The sequence below is a fragment of the Microtus pennsylvanicus genome, chromosome 7 (genome assembly GCF_037038515.1).
Source record: "Microtus pennsylvanicus isolate mMicPen1 chromosome 7, mMicPen1.hap1, whole genome shotgun sequence".
NCBI lineage: Eukaryota > Metazoa > Chordata > Mammalia > Rodentia > Cricetidae > Microtus > Microtus pennsylvanicus.
The window spans coordinates 42,863,461-42,879,302 of NC_134585.1; the positions used below are offsets into that span (position 1 = coordinate 42,863,461).

Below are 15,842 nucleotides of genomic sequence, written 5' to 3' on the forward strand. Positions count from 1 at the left end.
TGGGGTTCTGCAGTAGACTGCTCTTTGGCGACAGGCCACACAGAACCCTCTGGTTCTCACACCTTCTCCTAAGGCCTTTGCTTGTTTCTGCAGCTACTGCCATTTCTGGGGCTTCTTGCATCCACCACGCACCTCATCAACTCCACCGCGCACCTTATCAAATGAGGACTTGCTCGCTTGCTTTCCCTGTTGCCTACCACACTCTCCTCTCCTACTCCAGCTGTCTCTGCACGTCAGTCCCCTTCCTGGCTCAGGTTTTACTCAAATGTGCTCTTTCTGTGAGGTCTCCCGGAAATCTTTCATATAAGCGAAACTAGCTATGCCCTGGCCCAGCCTGGGAAGCTCTGCCCCATTCCTGCTTATCTTCTTCTCTTGCACATCATCCATATCATTCCCTTACTTCTGCAATGCTCTCTGCCTTGTTCCTTGTTATATAAACTCTGTAAGGGTAGAACGTTCATTTTGCTCTGGTCTGGATCTCCAAGACTACAACAGAGCTTAGCACATGGTAGCACTCCATAAATATGCTTTGAAGTTCATGCTGAACATACATTAAGAAGACATTTGTGAGGATTTCAGATCTTCTGAGCCATTAGGAGGTAGCTGTTCACAAATCTAATCCTACAGAGCACTGGCCCATAGGAACACTGCCCTGTGTTTATTTAATCTAGAAGATCATCACGACACTTTGAGACTGGTTAGCCCAAAACATTGATAAAAGACTTGGAATTATCTTTCTTTAAAAGACCTTTCCCATCACTGTTTACGTTGGGATCGTGTAATGCTATTTTGCTAATAGCTGTTTCAAAATAAACAAGTGTAATTAAATAATTAAAAATATTTTTGAATTGGGATTTACTTGTGTGTGTTATATGTATCATGATATATGTAAAATTCTATAGCAGTTGAACATTTTCAGTGATTATTTGATGAAGAGAGATTCTATTTTCTCTTGCGTCTCCAATTAAAACAGAAAGCCAAATGCTTCACCCTTGTAAATGAGCAAGGTATTAACTGAAGCCAGCTGCAAATTGTAAATGCCCCTGTTTCATCAAGAAGGCAGCTTGAGCATGCATGTTCCTTGATATTGAATAGCATTTGATCTCTTTTGTCCATGTCCTCCAATATTTTTATAGTACACAATCCTTCTTTATAGGGATTCCTTAAGCCCAATGATGCATTCAACATTCTCTGAGGAAAGCGCACACAGACATTCATTCTAGACGGCCATTCTTTTTACACTGAATGTGATAACACAATCCAGAGTTGAGGATATTGGATTCACTATAAAAAGTATCCACAATGATGATAAAGTCATTTAGGTGAGGGCCAATATGAAACCATTGATAAATCGGACAACAGTATTAAAGACCATGGTATCACCTTAAATATGCACCAAGCAGAAGCTAGAACAGGAGACTCAATTTGGCTTAGAGGACAGTCATGCTTGCAAGCATCCAGGGAGTTATTTTAGAACTGTAAGACACACAACTCAGTAGCATAGATATGAAGGAGTGATAACGTCTGGAGATAAAGGGAGAATACTGACAATAATTGCAGACACTTGTCCCAGAACAACCATCAGGGCTCTGGCTGATCCACCGCTACTATATCCCAAATCTGGCTCCTAGAAATAACTCCTAAATCTAAAGGTAAGTAGAGCAGGCTCTATAGCCTTTGACATTCTTTTACCAAGTTATCTGCTTTAAATATTTGGCTCTTATGTTGGCATCTATGTCTATTGTCTTATTATAATGTTCATAAAGCTTCCTTTCATTCTTGAAAGTTGTCTATGTTTGGAAAAAAATAACTATCTGATCACCATCTTTAAACCCTCTATGTACAACCAAGTGAAAAGCATCTTTGTCACAGAAGCAGAATCATCTCAGAATTTTTTTTTACTGCAGACCACACCATTGGAATGACACAATGAGAGACACAGAAATCTGTACACTAGACTGACTTTGATCATTAAATTAAAAAAAACCACTTGTTTTGCTTATAAATAATCTCAAAATTATATTTCCATATAAACTACTTCAAAAAAAAACACCAATTTTTACTTTACCTTGTTTATATGAAGCCTGCTGGGATCTTAATGTTAAAATATACATACCGAATACTAATTGTTCATAACTGGCTTATTTTCATCTTTTCTTAAAATAAACTCAGCCTCTCAAACATTCTGGGATCATTAAATAAATGAAGACATGTTAGGAAAATGATCTATTTCCCCCCAATGGTTGCACTAAACATCTAGGAGATCTGGGTTTTGTGTAGGGCAGGACCACTACAAGAACAGTAACGAAGGTGCCGGGCTGTCTGGAAGCTGAGCTCTTCAGGACCCAACCAAGTACTAAAATGTACCTCAATAGAATTTTGCCAAGTCTTATGCAATCAACTTTATTTTTAAAAAATCCCTAAATACTGGATTAGTATGTTATTTTAAAGTTGATTTATTTCTCTAAGACCATAAAACATCTATAAAACACAAAGCTTAATTTTCTTTTTCATTTCTGTATATCTGCAAGAGTCTCTGTGCTGATAATTACGATTCATGAGCAGCAAAAAGGTTCATTGCTTAAGATCTTTTTCTGGAATTCTCTTCCACTTCTCCCACCGTCTCCTTCTCCTACTTTCATTTGTCCAGCGTGATTAGAAAAAAGAATCATTTGGGGCTATTGGCACTCCAGTTGAAGTTCAGGGACGAAGAAGAGCTATTAATAGCCTTCCTTCTGTGGGAAAAACAATCTGGTTCCTTTGCAGCCCTCACTCCTTCAGTCTGGTTAATATTGGAGAAGTTCATGAGATTCCGGCTCAACCTTCCTCCCCTGAAACCTACCCACTTCAAATGTGATAATAAATCTCTCAGAATGACTCTGTAGCTACCCTTGGTACTCTAATGCAAATTGTAACACCTGACATATCTATTGTTTTAGATATTGTATCCTCTATTCATTTTTCTGAAGGCTGGAAAATTTTTAAAATAGCTTTTAATTTAATTTTTTAATCAAATAATTAAAATGTTCTTAGATGAATGGATAAAGAAAATGTGACACATTTTTCACAGTGGAATATTACCTAGCTGTTAAAAATAAAATTATGAAATTTTTATGTAATTGGATAGAACTAGAAAAAAATTATGGTGAGTAACATAATACATATCCAGAAAGAAGACAAATAGAGTATGTATTCACCCATAAGTGGATATCAGCTGTTAAATCTTTGATAAGCAGTCTGCGTATCAAAGGAAGTTAGGTATAAAGTAAGGACTAGAGAGGAAACCTGAAACTCTAGGAAACCCTAAGAAGGAGAAATAGAATAGAAAGGTATGGATGGATTGGGGTTGGGTGGGATGGGAGGATGAAATGGGGAGGAGGAAGAAAAAGGGATGCGAGAAAGAGTACAGAAAGGGGCAGCTAAAACTAAGGGTCATTTGGAGGATCATTGATGGGGAGTGTCATATATCAATCTGTTGATTTCATTGGTTAAGCAATAAAGAAACTGCTAGGCCCATTGGATAGGCCCACCCTTAGGTGGGTGGAGTAAACAGAACAGAATGCCAGGAGGAAGAGGAAGTGAGGTCAGACTCGGCAGCTCTCCTCTCCAGAGCAGACGCAAGAGAGACGCCATGCTACCTGCTCCAGGGAAGACGCACGCTATGAAGCTCCGACCCAGGATGGACTTAGGCTAGAATCTTCCCGGTAAGACCGGTGCTCACAGATTGTTAGAGATGGGTTGATTGGAATATCAGAATTAGCCAGTAAGGGCTAGAGCTAAGGGCCAAGCAGTCTTTAAAAGAATACAGTTTCCGTGTAATTATTTCGGGGCATAAGCTAGCCGGGCAAGCGGCTGGGGGTTGGGGACGTAGCCCCGCCGTCGCCCCTATTACTACAGATCATATAGAAACCTAATACAGTAGAGGCTTCCTAAACTATGCACTTATATGAAGAAGATCTAAATGTTATAACTGCAGAGACAGACCCCAACTAAGTATCTCTCATCACCAAACGAAGCCTCCGGTTTGAGTGATAGGCTACCTCTCATTGTATTGTTGGCCAAAGGGGCCCATGGGAATCCCCAAACATTCCAGCTTATGTCCAATACTATTGGTTGCTCTCCACAAATTGATGGCAAGGCCCTATTGCTGAAGACAATACCTACACAGCTAATTGAACATGAAGAAGTTGAACTGGTGCCTACCTAGAACTTCAACATTACTGTCTAGAGTTCATGGTGCTGGAAAATACTCTGTGTGCTACCAGAGAATAAAGCAATCACCATCTTAGCTACAAACCCTGTGGTCTACACTGGTGACCTGCAGGTCAGATGCACTGGTGCAATAGTGACACAAAGCTTATAGGAGTAACCAGCCACTATCTGGTTGGATTTAAGTTCCATTCCATGAGATAGAATTCACCCAGGGTAGAAAAGAACCTGAGACTAGGCAGTCCAGGGATCTAGGAGAAAACCAGTTATTACTATTCTGCTAAAGGAGATCAGCAATAAAATGACTCCTAATGGCATTCTTCTAGACTCAGATCATGATTAAAGAAGCTTCTTCCTGCAGTAGATGGGAACAAATACAGAGACCCACAGATGAACAATGCACAGAGAGTAGAGACCTTAAAACACCCAATCCTAAATGGATTGTCTCTATCGAGTCTCTTCATTCTTGTCCTTGGGAACTTTGAAGAAGGGGAGATAGAAAGATTTTAAGAGACAATGGGGATAAAAGACTACAAGGAAAGGAGGCCTCCTAGACACAACAAGACTGAGGCACATAGAAACTCACAGGGACTAATGCTGATTGGCCAGTAGCCAGGCAGGAAATATAGGTGGCGTGGCCAGACTAGGAGAATTCTGGGAAGAGGAAAGGCTCAGTCTGCAGTCACCAGCCAAATGCAGAGGAAATAAGATGAAAATGCTGCACAGAGAAAAGTTCCAAGTCATGTGGCTAAACATAGATAAGAATTACGGGTTAATTTAAGTTGTAAAATCTAGTTAATAATAAGCCTGAGCTAATAGGCCAATTAGTTTATAATTAATATAAGCCTCTGTCTGTTTGTTGGGACTGAACGACTATGGGACTAGGCAGGACAGAAACTTCAGTCTACAGTCAAGGGTCTCTACAGGCTTGTTATACAAGAGTACTAATGTCCACTATCATGTCCTGATAACTGCTCAAAAGTCCAAACTTCTTGGACCATCTCTATAAAGGGTTAGAATTTCAGCATGAAGTGGGCAGGTCACCCACATTCCGACTGTAATTTTCTGCTTTGGCTGGGAGCAGACTCCTGAAGCAGTCCACATCTCTAGGGCTGGGGTGATGACAATACAGCAGAAGCAGTTTAACAGTGACCACACTGAGATGAGATGACAATGAGGGGACCTGCTAGGCAGTTAGTGAGACAAAGCCTTTGAAAAATAATGTGCTTAGGAAATTTCAGTGTGGCTATCGGAAACACTAAAGCTTATGTTGAGGTTTCAAGAATGAAATAAACATGGGCCTGGTGTAGCAGTGCAGACATTTAATTCCAGCACTAGCAGGTGAATGTCTATGAGTTCCAGCACAGTTATGGATACATAATAGGATGACCCTTTCTCAAACAATGACAGCAACAACAACAAAGCTGGAAGTGGGGTGTGTAAATAAAACAGATCTATGTAGAAAAAGGAAAAAAAGAGCTGTGGTTTTTGGCTAACACTTGAAGTGACTTAGAATGTGTATAGAGTAATTAAGTCTCATAATTTTTCACTTCTTGCATGACCACTCCTGATTACTTGGAAGGGGTTCTATAAGCATATTATATTTCAGATAGGTAAAAAACAGGCTTGTGGTAACATTATTTGACAGCAAGGATGTTTTTGAATATTGGAAAGAAAGGGAATTCTGTCATCCGTGATGGAGAGCAGAGTCTGGCAGAATTTTCTTACTTTGTCTTCATGCCTTAGCTGAGTATTCAGCTGGGAAATGCCCTTTACCCAGTTTGCTGTCTGGTAACTCTTGTTCTTTATTGGAAATAGTTAAAGCACATTGCAACAGGGCATCTGAGTAAATAAAATAACACTAGCTCCATTTAACACCATCCCCAGTTTTGCATTCCTTGAGATGATTTGCTGGCTCAGGGTGTAGCTCTGTTTGTGGTATTCTTACCTAGAATATGGAACCCTGGCTCCAGTGCCTATCACTACAGGAAACAGATTTTGGTGGCACCTGACGGTGATCTGGCTCTAAAGTGGGAATAATAGCACCAGAAATCCAAGGTCATCATGGCCTACACAGTTTGAAGCCAGCCTGAGCTACATGAGATGTAAAATCAATTTATTCTTAGGCAGGACTGCTTTGCTGACTTTATGTATTTTCTTTTTTGTAACATTTAGTGAGGAAAGGGCTGTAAGTTTGTCAGGGCTTGTGGGCCTCTGCTTCTCTTGAATGCCTGCTGATCCAACCCCCTGATGGTTGTAGCACTGACAAAGTTCCAAGAGGATCTAATGGAAGCTGCTGAAGAGAAGGTCCTATATCCTAGTGAAGTGACATCTGGCTGTGGATGAGACAGGCTTGTGAGAAAATCCTCACTCTGCCTGTGATTTGTTCACAGCCCAGGGCCTGCACTGTCTGAGTAGGACAATGGAGCCACTTCACATTCTAAAGAACCAAGTATAGAAAGGACTTAGCACCATGAACAATACTTGATGAACTCTCTAGAAACACAATTTTGATTTTATGATTTTTATTGATCAAGCTAAGTAAGTTCTGAATGAAAAACAAATGCCCAGTGCAATGAATTTTCAGGGAACATAATCACAATATTGTGGACATAAACCTAGCTAATATATAAGCAGTATTGTGCCAATACTGAGATATTATTAAAATTATTTTGTAGGTGGGATAAGCTGCTTAAGAATGTTCATGAATAACAACAAAGTTCAAATAGAGAGTATTTTATCCTTTAAGAGTTGTAACATAGGAAGAAGTCGGGCTGTGTGGAGAATGCCAGCAGTTGGGAGGTAGAGGCATAACTCAGCTTTGTGAATTGGAGATCACCATGGTCCTCAGAGTGAGTTCCAGAACAGCTAAGGCTATGCAGAGAAACTCTGACTCAAAGAAACAAAAGATAAACAAACAAAAGAGCAATAAGAAATCAAATGGTATTATATCCTAATTTTAATAGTGGAAATTAATTTTGAATTAGGAAAAAGTAAAGATTACATACAATGCTGTTTTAAACCAGGGCAGTCCTGTCTTGATGTATTGCTGTCCTCATAATCCCTATACTCTAGAGGCTTTTTTTTAAGGTAAGAATACTTTGCCCAGTGATTTTATCAGTGGGGTAATGTAATTCCCTCAACTAGAAGGGAAAAAATGAGCCTATCATTTTTTCATATACTCAATCCATTATTGTCATCATTAAAAATTGTATGTCCTTGGTTATTTGGCCTCTTCCAGACATACAGGTGTAGAAATATGTGAGAAGCCGGGCAGAGGAACACAGATTGTCCCTGAAGCAGCACCCTACACCGTGCTGTACAGAGGGAGGGGAAGGTTTGTATACGTGGAGGGTGGCAGGAAGGGAGTCATGCTAACCGTGACACCTAAATAATCCCTGACTGATTGGCAGAATTTCAGTGGCTCTTCCACGTTTTAGCAGGAGTCGGCAGGGCGAGTGAGCATTAGACACGCTCTGCTTGTGGTTCCAAGTCACCGAATCTGATTCTGGTTGAGGGAACAGGTAGGAGTAGATTGGGGTGGTAGAGTTTACTCCCTTGAATTCCAGGGGAAAGGATTTAAATCTGCAGGAAACAAGAAACCTCACGTTCTCATCACAAGAGACATGTGCTCTCACCCTTTGTTGGTGTTGTTGGCAAGCATTTATTGGTGACATGATAAGTTTATAACTTCACAAATTGAGAAGTCCAATGCCCGCCCCAGAAGTAAGATCGTGCAATGATTTGGAAGTGTAGTTATTCAGATCGGCAAAAAGATGATGGTATTTCATCTACTATAATTTTAAGAACTTCACAAGGGAAGATGGTCTTCTCTGATGTGTCTTCATCTCTTAGATCTCCTTTGCCTGTGATGCTTTGCATGTTCTCTTAATGTTGTAATTAAACATGTGAGTGTGTGTTCTTACCAAATGGCAAACACCAAGGAGCAGGGCTACATTAAACCTGCCTCTGGATTTACAATCCATTTGAAATATATGTTAAATGATCTGATGGCTTGATAGATAACCCATTTCCTAATGAATTCACTAGATCCAGTTTAAATGAACCAAGTTACATATGAATTTATATCCAAAATGCTCTTAATTGATATTTTTTGAGACAGTGTTTCTCTATAGTTTGGAGCTTGCCCTGGATCTAGCTCTTGTAGACCAGGCTGGCCTCGAACTCACAGAGATCCGCCTGCCCCTGGCTCCCGAGTGCTGGGATTAAAGGCATGTGCTACCACCTCCCGGCTTATTTGATTTTTTTGAAAAGTACTGACAAGGCCAGTTTCTTGATTCCCATAAAACCACGGCTTTATCAACATGCCTGAGCAGAACAACACACACTGTTGTGCTTTTTTATTATAGCAGAGTTGCATGTGCACTGCAGAAACTTTATATGCTACAGATAAGCAAAAGAAGGAAAATCCCTATAATCCTATCCTCAAAATAGCCAGTTACTGTTTTATAGGAATTTACAATGCAATTGACACCTGCCCCACCCTGCTTTATTTTTTTTCATTTGAAATGCATGTGGCTAAGTTGTCCTTTAGCAAGACTGAGCTATTCTATACTTCTCGAGTTGTGGAGCATGCTCTTTGCTTCTACCAACATCACTCACAATTACCAATATTCAATCCTGGCAAAATAGGTGAAAGAAAGAATTTTAAAAAATGAATGTGTATTTCTTCTAAAGCTAACGAGGTTAAATATTTCATCATGAGTTTTTATATATATATATATTTCTGGGTAATTTGTCTCTTGGGGATTTTCCCCCCTGGTGACTAATTTTCCTACCCGGGCATGTCACTCTGTTGTTCTTAAATTGTTTTTGAGAACTTAGCGCATGTTGCTAATCTGTCTCCATGACTCGGCCAGTCACTTGTGTTTTATCATATTTCCTTTCAGTGTCACTGATCCTAGGAAGAGGGACGAAGAAACCAGGAGAAAGATGCAGCTGTGCTCCCTCCCCCATCGCTTGTAAACCGAGTCCACGTCATGAGCTATAGATTCTTCCAGGAAAGGAAGCAAAGAGAAAGGCGAACCGCGGAATATTAATTTCTGTGTGACAAGAATTTTTCAGGAACAGTGGCAAAACAAGACTTTAAAATCAGCAGACACCTAGCCTGCTTTGGATGATTTGTGAGAATTTAGAGTTGATATGAATAAAAATGGCGTAATGTAACACTGGTTTAGAAAGGAGTATAATGGGAAGGGCATTTGAACAACGACAAGTCAGATTTGGCAATTACAGCTAACAGTGAGTTCTGTTCATCCACTATGGGTGCATTGAAGTATTTCCATGCGACATGCATGAAAGTCATGTATGCCTGTGCCCTGAAAAGTCAATGAAGAATGAACACTTTCATGTTTTGGTAACTAAGAAATTAGCTGGAGGCAATGCTGGAATTCTTTCTTCTAGGAAGAAATGGAAACTGTGAAGGAGAAAAGTAAAAGAAACAACAAAGGAGAAAAGAAGCGGCCTGGCTGGGAGTACAGATGTAGAAAATACTGGAAACTGAAAGATAGATGTCCAGACGGGAGCCTTAACAGAAACACATTGTATACATTTAATCTGCCCAAAGTATCAAGATAGGTTGCAATGTGTCTAGTTTATGTAAGCAGAGCATACAAAAATATGAAGATTTAAGATACTTCAAAAGAAACTTGTCTCTCATGGGTCACAAATAGTGAACTGTGTCTTCTATGAGGCATACATGTTGAAAGTAGGTTGTGATTTTAAATCTTAAAGATTTGAAGAGAGAGAGAGAGGGAGGGAGGGAGAGAGAGGGAGGGAGGGAGGGAGGGAGAGAGAGAGAGAGAGGAGGGAGAGAGAGAGGAGAGAGAGAGAGAGGAGAGAGAGAGAGGCTGGATGTGACAAGTTCTATAGCTTGCTGTGGGAATTTAGTCATTTTAAATTCCTCGGCTATTTTCAGAGACGTCCCCCTCTCCCAGCAGCAGCTTCAGAGTCAAGGGGACCATTTAGAGTTGTATTTGACTTCGATAAATAAAAGGTGTTTGGTTTAATTGTCTTTCTACCTAAGGTCACTTTAAAAGTCAACAAAAAACTTGATAAAACCTCAAAACTTATGGACAAAATTGATTGGGATCATAGAACCAGTCTAGATTCAAACCATTTCCTGGAGAGAGAGAGAGAGAGAGAGAGAGAGAGAGAGAGAGAGAGAGAGAGAGAGAGAGAGAGAGAGCGCACTTGATCAGATGTGTCTAGGAACAGAGAAGGTAGCTGATGACAGTGTTTTAAACTTACTTATTCGTTTCTAATGGTGTCCAAAATTTTGTTGGTTCAGTGTTATATGTAACAAAATGAGAATCATGACATAGAAACAAAACTGTGCTTAGTTCTTTCATAAACACTAAAGGTTATGAAATTATTGAAACATTGGAGCAGTGGAGTCAAAATTGTGGATGTCTTGCCATATAGCTTTAAAGTTTTCTTTTAAAGAGTTTGAGTAGGATGCAAATACCTGATTTTAGTAGTTTGTAAAACCCGGGCATAAAAAGAGTGCAAACTATAATTGAGAAATGGGAAAGCCAGTGAAATAAGGATACTTGAGCAAATGGAAAGGTTCACCAGAAGCCCAGGAAAGGCTTATGAATCATGTCTCCAAATGGTCACCCCGGGCGCTCGACTCGTGATAGCCTCCTTTTTTGGCCTCTTTCCAGAGTCAACCAAAAATTGGTAACAGAAATCACACATCAGAGGGCTTGAAATCCCGACAGAAACGTGGTTCGTGGCACGCTGAGAACTCTCAGACTGTTTAGTGTTTTCTTCGGGGTTACAGGTGGGTTTAACACCTACCAGTTGATGTTGTAATGGTCTCCCTCCGATGAGGTGAAAATGAGCTTTGAAAATTCGTTCTGCGCATTTTTTTAAAAAAATCTTTGCCACCTTGATTTTATGTATACGTTGGTTTGTGACCTTCAGTGCATGAAGCTTATGCCCATGGTTCTGAGGTAACATTTTCCTGATTTCCATCATTATGGATCAATAATACATCTTTAGCTCCAACTATGTGAACACGTAACTAAAAAAAGAAACCTCGTTAAATGTTCTCTATTCCTTGGCTTAACCTTCCAAATTCTAGAATTTAAAAAGTCACACACACTATATGTATATAAATATTTTTGTACATCTACTATAAGTATAGATCTGAAAATACATACATACTTTCTGTATATTTGCGGCTATACCCACTCCCTCCACATATCAAAAGAAAACTCAAAGAATTAAAAGATCAGTGTTTATAACGTCACTCCGTGGGAGGATTATGTATTTAACAGTCACAATATACCTTTATGCAAACACAAACCTACATACAGGATAGTGATTAGAACTCGCGCCAACTCGATTAACTTTAAATAAACGTCAGACAAGGAAGTGAAAAATAAAATATACATGATACCCTTTTTATTTTTAGCTCAACTGTTAAAAGGGCAATTATCTACCTGTGAACGTATGCCACACATTGTACTTTGAGGACTCTTCATAGTCAGAAGTGCGAAAGGGTCTGCCTCCAACTGTCATTGCTTCTATGATATTGCTATTAAAACAGAAGCCCGAAAGACCTAATTCCCAGCTCTGTGTGATCAAGGAAAACCTGGGCACGAGTTGGCTGAAGACTGTCTTGCGGAGTCCTCCGTGCTCACCGAGTGGGAGGGTCACAGTGGAGGGACGAATAAGGGCAGAGATGCGTCCCGCTTCTACTCGCTGGGAGCTGGCGCGGGCCACTCCGCGGTGGTGCGGCAGCCCTGTCCGGACTCCACCGCGCCTCCCAGGGGCTCCGACACCAACCCAAGGTAAGCTGCTCAGCTCTACCACTGGCCGTTTTGCTTGATGTCGCCTACACTAGCCTGGTCTCTGTCATATGCTGTGTTTCTGGTCATTTGCTTGCATCTGCTTTTTAAGAAAATGTCAAAACGGTACAGCACATGTGCACATATTTCGGGGGTAAATCTGCCCACCTGCGGTTACGCATTCCCACGCTCCAGCCGAGGGGACCGAGTGCATTTGGCCAGATCAGGCCACTTTGATACGCTACCTATAATGTGGTTCGTGTTTGTGCGTCCAGGTCACGCGGGCTCGCGCGTTCCACTTTAGTTCTCGGTGGGTTTTCTGGGTGGGTTTGGGAAAGCAGAAGTGTGAGCGATGCTGATGCGGGTGGATTCTGAAGGAGAATCTACAGGGGTAGCACAGAGCAAGCTACAAATTCTGCGGGGCTGTGGTCTGGGACTGGGATGCAGTGTTAGGAGAGGTGAAAGCCAGGACGCGCAAGCTCGGACACCCCAGTCCTCCATGGAGTTACCCACTTCGACCCCCACGGGGGTTTCTGAGCCAGTCTTGGGCTGACAAGGGCGAGAATCCGGGACTGGTCCCCGAGTACCCGGCCCTGTGCCTTCTACCCGCAGAATGCGCAGCGCCTACGGCCGGAGCGCAGCCGCCTTCCCCGCCGTTCTCACTGCCACGGCCGCCGCCGCGGGGACGTCAGGGTCCCGCGGCACAAGGGGACGCCGCCCCGCCTCCGCCCGGGGCCCTCGGCTCTGCGGGAATCCGGCCGGCGCCGCAGCCACCGCGACCGGGAGGAGGGAGGCGGCGCGCACGGTCCGGGAGAAGTTTGTTGGCCCGGAACCAAGCGCGCCACCGCGCAAGCCAGCTCCTTTGAAGCAGGCGGGCGATGAAGCTTAACCTTACCCCAGCTAGGTCGTGGAGGGCTCTGGAGCCAGTCGAGTGGGTGCGCAGGTTCCCTACTGCATGGGAGGTAGTGGGGAACGCATGGTGGGTCTCGGGGGACAGTAGACTCTGCAGTAGAAAGAATCGGACCCAGATGCTGAAAATGTATACTTTTTTTTTTTTGAAAATGTATACTTTTAATAGAACCATCCAGGAACTGCGACAGCGGGTGATGTGAGACCAAGCTCGAGGCTGGGAAATGGAAGGGTAACAGAAATAAATTGTGCTGCCTCCTCCCACCCCATTGCCAATTCAGAGACTACTTACTTCCAGCCTCTCCTAGGAGAGGAGGTAAAGGCGCTTTACAAGAATTTACATCTGCCCACTCCCCACCGCCAAGAAAGGGAGCTAATGAAAGCAACAGTCCTGCACAAACCAAGGCCTACGTTGGTTGTTCTGTGAGAGAAGGGAAAGAAGTCTGGCCTGATAAGGGTGGCCTTTAGGTTCTCCCGAAAAGGCAAGCAAAGCTGCAGGGCCCTTTCTAAGTAAAGAGCTTGCCAGCAGGCTCCTACAAAGGGGGCGGCGGGATGTTTTCATGGTGCACACTGTAATTTCCCAGTCCCCAGACAAACAGACGGGACAATATCTGAGCGGGATAATTCTTCAGGGCACAAAAGAGGAAGTAGCTGCCAGGGCTAGAGAACTCATTCTCCCTCTAGGAGGAAATGTTGGAAGTAGCTGCCAGGTGCTTCCACGTGGTTTTGATCAGAACGGTTTCTGCAAGTGTTCAGAAACCTAAGTGAGGCGTCCTGAGAAAGGACATCTGTGACAATAGAGCAGGGAGAGCGGCTCCATATGGACAGGTAAGAGAAATGCCCAAGGGAAGGGAAGAAAGCCGTGCAATTATGTTTGTATCCGAATCATTGTTCTCCTCAAATCCTTTTCAAACAGATGGGAGTCCATGGTATTCTTCAAAATGGAAACTTTCCATCTATTTTTCTGGTCCTGCAGTTTGATCTCTTTTGCTGAAATCTCAGTTCGTTTTCTTTTGAGGCAGCAGAAATGGGCAGTGGGTTCTGAGTGCGCGATTCTTGAGACAGGAACCATAAGAACGCGTCTTAAGTGGAAATCCAAATGACGAATGAAAAGCAAGCAGGGATACAAAGAAGTGGGGCAGCAGACAGACGAATACATAGCCTTGAAGGGATACTGCGGACTGGGAAGTCGAATGAATGAGCCGAGTTCAATAACGCCAGGCCGGCCTTGTCGAGAGCTTGCATCCAAAGAGGCAGAGAACAGATAGGCTTTGCAGAGGAGAGCAAGCAGGGAAGACAGAAGGAACGGCATGTATAAAGGCTGAAAGGTGTCGAGCGGGAGCATTCATGTGCCTGGTAAGACAGAAAGCACAGTTGATGTGAAGTCTAAGATGAGGAGAGATGGCAAGAAGACTGGAATGGGGAGGCTGAGGAGCAGGGGTCGCTGGATGCTGTTGTGTAGACCAACAGCAAGACACCCGAGTGAGGAGGCTGCACACTGAATTTAACAGAAAGACGGTAATGGCAGACCAACAGACCAACGAGAAGGCAGTGTGGGCCAGCCGCAGTTGCTGAGATCTGGGGTATCTGCGAAGCTGTGGCAGACAGCTGTCATTGCGAGCAGCATGTCAACAAAGCAGATGCACGGTCAAGAAGGGAGACAAGCCCTTAGGTGTGTACACATAGAATCTGGGGGTGGATGTCTTCAGGAAAGTGAGCACTATGTCTGAAATGAAAGGAGTAATTTTATAGAACTTTGAAGTATTTAGGCAAATTGGTCAGCAGTACAAATATTCGCAGTCAAGGAGTGTTTTTTTGTGATGCCAAAGACCCACTTCAATACTGTTATTATTTTTGAATCTCGCTAAATTAAATTCACCAAGCCAACTTTTTGCAATTTCTTATACTTCCCTACAATTCCTTATTTCACATGTATCTCTCTACAAATATGAAGTAGTCCAGGTGTCACTATATTGGCTCATAGTTCTCAATATCTGTTTTGCTTTCATCTACGAATTTGCCAGAGACTGTGTTCCTTTTGCCAGCTGGTCTCATAGCTGCCTACTGATGCTAGGTTTGCAGGGGATGAACGAATAAAAGGCAACCATTTATTTTCCTTTAAGAGTGGAGACAATGCAAGCAAGTTATCACCGCATAGTAGAGACTGCTGATGGAGAGGAGAGGAGATCAGTGAGCTCAAAAGGCAGGGGCTAGCGAACTTTGCCTAGAATGGTGCCCACAGACCACACAGAAGATGGCTTTCCAACAGCAAGTTAAAGGCAGAATGAGAAAGAGTACCCAGGTGGTGAGAAGACTGGAAGAATGCTTCTGCAGGAAATAAGAAAATAATAAATAAATAAAGTATAAAAAGTACAAACAGCTTATTGTGTACAAAACCCTTCTTTTAATCCCCAGTGCACACCCTGAAAGCGTGGGCAGAAGCATGGGACTTGGGGTCCTGCTTCTAGTTTATTGGGGCAGTTTGGAAACCAGTAGATAGGCAGAGAGCTGAGGAGGCAAGGCTCCACTGTACCAGAGCCTTAAGTCCCTTGCTTCATAGTACACAATGAAATACCACTGAGGATGGAAAAGAGAGCCCTCATGGTTTTAGAGAAAGAATTCTTATGCAGGACTTCCCACACTTTGCTGCAATCTGGCACTCCGCTGCTGTGCTAATCACTGGTGTGCAGCTATCCCGGAATACCTACAAAGCCTTGTCGGGAGAAGAGGAAGAAGAGATCAATTTTCAGCAGTTGGGAAATGGAAGTTGGGGAAACAAGAGTGGAGGAAAAGAGTCTTGTTGTAGCTGTTGTAACAACTAGAAAAGAGTCTAGCGGAATCTGTTGTAGCTTCCAGGACTAGAGATGGCACCAAAGTGAACAGACTTCTTTTGTGTGTGGAGAAAGT

The 15,842-nt window shown here is 42.6% G+C and overlaps 1 protein-coding gene across 1 annotated transcript in view; it reads left to right on the forward strand.

Moving 5' to 3' along the window:
• Positions 1–11,941: 11,941 nt before the first annotated feature.
• Col19a1 (collagen type XIX alpha 1 chain) overlaps positions 11,942–15,842 on the forward strand; it is a 310,539-nt gene continuing 306,638 nt past the window's right edge. Inside the window, exon 1 of the mRNA XM_075980561.1 lies at positions 11,942–12,029. The gene's annotated coding sequence lies outside the window, so the exon portion shown is untranslated. The remainder of the gene's footprint in view (positions 12,030–15,842) is intronic.